This window comes from Orycteropus afer, unplaced genomic scaffold (genome assembly GCF_000298275.1).
Source record: "Orycteropus afer afer isolate SDZICR_OR568_19922 unplaced genomic scaffold, OryAfe1.0 scaffold00022, whole genome shotgun sequence".
Classification (NCBI taxonomy): Eukaryota; Metazoa; Chordata; class Mammalia; order Tubulidentata; family Orycteropodidae; genus Orycteropus; species Orycteropus afer.
Genome location: NW_006921609.1, coordinates 6,311,826 through 6,318,425, shown reverse-complemented (window position 1 = coordinate 6,318,425; position 6,600 = coordinate 6,311,826).

Below are 6,600 nucleotides of genomic sequence, written 5' to 3'. Positions count from 1 at the left end.
TATATATATATATATATATATATATATAATTTCACTGGTTTTGCTCCTCGAGAGAATCCTGACTGAGGCAACATTTATCTCTGTTCAGCTTAGATGTTTTATTTTACTATTCAGTTGTAATAGTTTTTTATATATTCTAAACACATATGCTTTGCTAGATGTGTATATTACTGTTCTTTTCTCCTAGACTGGCTTGCATTACATGGTGTATTTCTAAGAGTAAATTATTTCAATTTTGGTGACATCTAAATTATCATTTTATTTTCTTTTATGGTTGGTGAATTTTGTGTACAAAGCAGTCTTTGGAAATACCAAGGTGGCAAAGATTTTCTTGGGTTTCTTCTAATAGGTTTTGGTTTTAGCTTTTATGTTGAGGTCTATGATCTATTTTAATTTAACTTGTGTGCATTGTGTGAGGTGAGCACTGAGGCTGATTTTTCCTTAACTAATATCTAGTTGTTCCAAAAGTCTTTGTTGAAAAGACTATCCTTTCCATATTGAATTACTTTGGTATTTGTCTTGAAAATCAATTGCCTATATCTAGACTTCCTATTCTGTTAAATTGATCTATTTATTGTTCATGCTTTCAATGTAACACTACCTAAATTACTATAGCTTTACAGTAAGTTTGGAAATCAGGTAGTGTAAAGGTTGTGTCAAATGTATTATTATTTTTTTTCAGAATAGTTTTAGCTAATCTATGTCTTTTGCATTTCAGTATAAACTTTAGAATATGTTTTGTTTTTATCCCCGTCTCCAAAACATCAACAACAAAAAATAATCCCAAATCATTTTGTATTTTATTTGGGATAATGTTGCTTCTGTTTATCAATTTGGATGGAATTGACCTGTTAAGAAGATTTGATCCTCTAATCCATGAACATAGTATCATCAGTTATTTAGGACTTCTTTAATTTAGTAGTCTTCAGTTTTTGTATTTTCCTCATATATTGTTATATTTATTCCAAAGCATTCTATGTGACAAATATTTCACCATATATCATTATTGTTTTTGAAACAATTAGTGAATTATCTTTTAAAGAACGTTTAAAAAATGAGAAAAGAGCATTTCTATGTATTGAATTGTACCCCTTTAAAATACGTGTTTTAAATCCTAACCCCTATACTTGTAGTTATAATCCCAGTTGAGAATAGGTTTTCTTTGTTAGGGTAATGAAGTAGCATTAGTGCAGGATTTGTCTTAAATCAACCTCCTTGAGGTATTAAAGAGCAGATTGAGCAAGCAACAAAGTAAGTAAACAGAAACGGGGAAAGGTGAATGTCAGGACACATGAGATCTCTAAGAAATCAAGAAAAGCTAGAAAGACAAAAGGATCTTCTCCCAGAACCAAAAGAAAGTCTTCCCCTAGAGCCAGCATCCTGAATCTGTACTTGTAGTCTTCTGAATTATGAGAAAATAAACGTTGTTTGTTAAAGCTACCCATTTGAGATATTTCTGTTAGAGCAGTACTAGATAACCAAGACAAGTATTTTATATTTTCCACATATTTATTATTTGTGGCAATTTTCCTTCCTTGTAAATATCCTAGTTTCCATCTGTTAACATTTTCTTTCATCCTGAAGAACATCCTCTAACATATATTTATTTTTATTGAGAAGAAATTCATATAACATAAATTAAAACTTTAAACTATTGGCATTCAGTGCATTCAAAATGTTGTCCAACCACTACCTTTCTCCAGTTCCAAAACATTTTTGTGACCCTAAAAAGAAACTCTGTAGTCATTAATCAGTTGCTTCTCATACTCCCTGGAAACCACTAATATTTGTACTATTAAATAATTCATATAAATGGAATCATGCAATCTGTGACATTTTTGGCTTCTTTCTTTTAGCATAATGTTTTTGAGGTTCATCCATGTTGTAGCTTGTATTAATACTTCATTTTTTTTTTTATATAGCACCCTTTGTTTAACTGTTTATCCATTGATGAACATTTGGCTATGATGGCTATATATGTATTTGTTCAACTACCAGATTTCGATTATTTTGCATGTATGCCTTCTTTAATATTTCTTGTTGTATATATCTGCTAGCAAGTATTATCTCAGGTTTTGTTTGTTTTATTTTGCATTCACCTTTGGAAGAGTAATTTTGTTAGGTAAGTAATTACAAGTTGATTTTTTTAAAAAATATTTCTTTCAAAATGAGAGATTTTTGACAATTCTTATTTTCTTTCCCTAGTCAGTCCTATAAAATATGAAAGAGGACTATACAAGAATTTGAGTTCCAGAAAATAGGGATTACTGGGTGTCATTTTGGAAGCTGGCTACCACAGTGAACCAACTGGTCTCTAATGATCCACACACGAAAAATAAAATCACCTCTTGAAATATTGAGGACCTCAAATGTGTCCTCAACATTAGTTCAAATTCCATAATTCCCTTTCTTTTCATATTCATATCCTTTTCTTTATGAACTTAGGAAAAATTTATTTAAATTATTAATATCTTTTAAACCATATTGATTAACTTTTCTCCAACTGTCTTTTTCCCTACCTACTTTCTTCTGAAACAAATAAAATCCAGAGTAGTCTTTCATTTCTTTGGACCTTTGCACTCAGTCTACAATTCCTCTTCCTCAAGTTTGAAATAAGTTTAGACAGATTTACGAGTTGTCATACTCTATTTAGAAAAAAAAAAAAAAATAGTGCAGCATTTTACTTCAGAATAGCATGTGATGATATTAATCACATATTTTAAATGTCTGATATGTTAAAATCCAGGCCAAAAATCAATGTAAAGAGGCAAGAGTAGGATTGCCAAACTTTTTGTCTAAAGGAACAGATTGTAAATATTTCAGGCTTTGAAGGTCAAGAAGAAAAATCTAGGATAAATAAGTATTTATATAACAGTAAAGAAAATAAATTGATTGATGAAATTCAAAATATAAAAATAATAACTAAGCAAATTTTTTGTGATACAGGTTTACTAATGAGAAAAATTGAAGTCTTTTTTTGAGAGAGTAACATTTCACTTAATTGGGGTTCAAAGTTAGTATTCTTATTGAAATTGATAGCAAATGTTCATCTGTTAATGCTGATCTGTAAGGAGATTTTATGTATTTCATCTTTGGAAATATCTTTTCACACTAATAGGTACTGCCAAATACTGATGTCAGTCATCAAGCATATGATACTAATTGATCATATTCATCACTTGGAATGTATCTACAGATTGTTAGATTCTTCTCTTGATTTTTACCATTTAGCATGTCATTATATTTCAGATAAACCACTTCCAATTGAAAGTTATGTGAAAGTTCCCAGTTGCAAAGTATGGAGTTGTAAATATGGAAATTTCCTTTGCACTTACAATGAGGTCCAAAAAATGCTTCTGGACCTGTAGGTTGAGTTTGAAAAATATACATGTTACAAATTTTTGTTTGAATGAAGTTCTCACTTCTTGTTTTAATTTTTGACCACATTGGAACTGTATACAACAATTTGGCATTATTTTTGATTCAAAGTTAGTTGTAATCAAAATGACTTTACCACAGGATAAGGGTTGCATATTAACCCTGTAAGAGCTCTGGTAGCATAATGCCTAAGGCACTTGACTGCTAACCAGCCTAAGCTTAAAATTTACAATAGAATATTACCACTATTAAGTCATAGAACTGTGGTATGGTAGAACAAGTGAAGATATTTGGTTTCTATTTTTGACAAAAATTTACAGAACTAACAATGATAAGAAGAGAAAATGAAGTTTACAACTGAACTACTGTTCAATAAAACATGATACATTCAAACATTTTCTGCAAATTATCTGCTGTTGAATAATTAAAGGCTTTAAACATCTTAGTCCTTAGGAGCTTTGTAAATTTTTCTATCTTCAAGTATTTCTTCACCACCATTAGTTTTAACATATCTTAGCAGATTTCACTTCAATTTATATTGAATTTATGATGCCTCAAATTGAAAATATTAGCATTTGTAATTGTTCCACATATATTATTAATAAAGGCTAATTCTTTTTTCTTTCTTCTTTTTTTTTTTAACTTTTATTATGGTGAAAACATATACAAGAAGACTTCACCAACATAATAACATCCACATTCACAGATCAGGGCATTGATGACATTTTTCATGTTGTGCCACCATTATTGCTATCCTTTTCTAAAATATTCCACTACCATTAGCATAAACTCAAGACCTCCCAAACAAAAGCTTCCACTTTCCACCCCACGCCACCCCTAGTAACTACTAATAATCTTTGGTTCATATATATGTGTGTGTGTATATATATACATATATATATATATATAGTTTTCCCCCCAACCTATCTAGGAATTTAGACTCCTCTATCCTCTCATCCCTGGTAATCAACAAAGAAAATTTCCTTCCAACTATAAACCTTTCCTTGACTTTTTACAACAGCAGATGAATATAATATTTGTCCTTCTGTGATTGACTTATTTCACTCAGCATAATGTCCTCCAAGTTCATCCATGTTATGCAGTGTTTTGCAGATTCTACACTATGTTTTAGAGTTGCATAGTTTCATAGTATTTTATTGTATTCTATTGTGTGTATATACCACAGTTTGTTTATCCATTCCTTGGTTAATGGGCATTTAGGTTGTTTTCAACTCTTTGCTATTGTGAATAGTGCTGTAATGAACATGGGTGTGCATATATCTCTTCATGTTGTGCCTTTCACTTCTTTAGGATGTGTACCTAGTAATGGGATTGCTATATCAAATGGTATTTCTATTTCCAACTTTTTAAGGAATTGCCATTCCAATTTCCACAGTGGTTGTATATTTTATAGTCCCACTAGCAGTGTGTGAGAATGCCCATCTCTCCACATCCTTGCCTACATTTGCTATTTTCTGTCTTGTTGAACTTTGCCATTAGTGCTAGGGTAATATGGAATCTCATGGTTGTTTTGATTTGCATTTCTCTAATTAATGTCAGCACTTGACTGCTAACCAGAAGGCTGGTGGTTCAAACCCACTAGCCACTCCTCGAAAGGAAGGTTGAGCAATCTACTTCCGTAGTGATACTGCCTTGGAAACCCAAGGAGGGGTCGCTATGAGTCGGGGCCGACTCGATGGCACACAACAACAACAACAACAACAATGATTAATGTATCCCACAGGAAAAGAGCAGAGCAGCTTACAACAGCTATGGGAGACAAACTTATCTGTCAGTTTGTCTTACTGTGGTGGCTTGAGTGTTACTGTGAGGCTGGAGGCTATGCCACTGGTGTTTCAAAAGCCAGTAGGGTTTCCCATGGTGGACAGGTTTCAGCAGAGCTACCAGACCAAGGAAGACTCAGAAGAAGGGAGAAATCATTCCTTCTCAAAGAATTGGCCAGTGAAAACCTTATGAATAGCAGTGAAACACTGTCTGATATATTACTAGAAAACATTATGAATAGCCCTGAAACATTGTGCAACATAGTGCTGGAAGATGAGCCCTTCAGGTTGGAAGACACTCAAAATATGACTGGAGAAGAGCTGCCTCCTCAGAATAGAGCCAGCCTTAATGATGTGGATAGAGTAAAGCTTTTGGGACCCCCATTTGCTGATGTGGCACATCTCAAGATGAGAAGAAATAGCTGCAAACATCCATTAATAATAGGAACATGTAATGTATGAAGTATGAATCTAGGAAAACTGGAAATTGTAAAAAATGAAACAGAATGCAAAAAGATCAATATCCTAGGCATTAGTGAGCTGAAATGGACCGGTTTTGGTCATTTTGAATCAGACAATCATATGATCTACTATGCTGGGAATGACAAATTGAAGAAGAATGGCATGGCATTCATCATTACAAAGAATGTACCAAGGTCTATCAAGATCTGTCCTGAAGTACAATGCTATCAGTGATAGGATAATATCCATATGCTTACCAGGAAGACCAGTTAACACTACTATTATTCAAATTTATGCACCACCTACCAAAGATGGGGAAATTGAAGATGTTTACCAACTTCTGCAGTCTGAAATTGACCAAACATGCAATCAAGATGTGCTGATTATCACTGGTGATTGGAATGCAAAAGTTGGAAACAAAGAGGGATCACCAATAGTTCCAACTATGGAAATATGGCTTTCATAATAGAAGTGATGCTGGAGATCGCATAATAGAATTTTGCAAGACCAATGACTTAATCATTGCAAATACATTTTTCTTCCTTCCTTCCTTCCTTTCTTTCTTTCTTTCTCTCTCTTTCTTTCTTTTCTTCCTTCCTTCCTTCCTTCCTTCCTTCCTTCTTTCTTTCTTTCTTTCTTGTGATTTGGATGAAGGTTTACAGAGCAAATTCACTTTCTATACAATGGTTCACATATACTTTGTCTCATGATATTGACCACAGTTTACCACAATGCAACAGCTCTCCTCCCACCTCCTCCCCACAGTTACCTCTTCCCTGTGTCCATCCCTCCATGCACTTCTGCTCCCTGAGCTGTCTCCCTTTGCATAAACAGCCTTCTTTCTCCCTTAATTGTTCTCTCCAGGGAGTGTATCTACTTGAGGTAAATGTTCAACTCATATGCCTGTATTTTGTTTGGCTGGAAACCACAGGTGTGGGTTCAATTCCAGATCTGAAGGGCAGCTAGGGGCCATAGT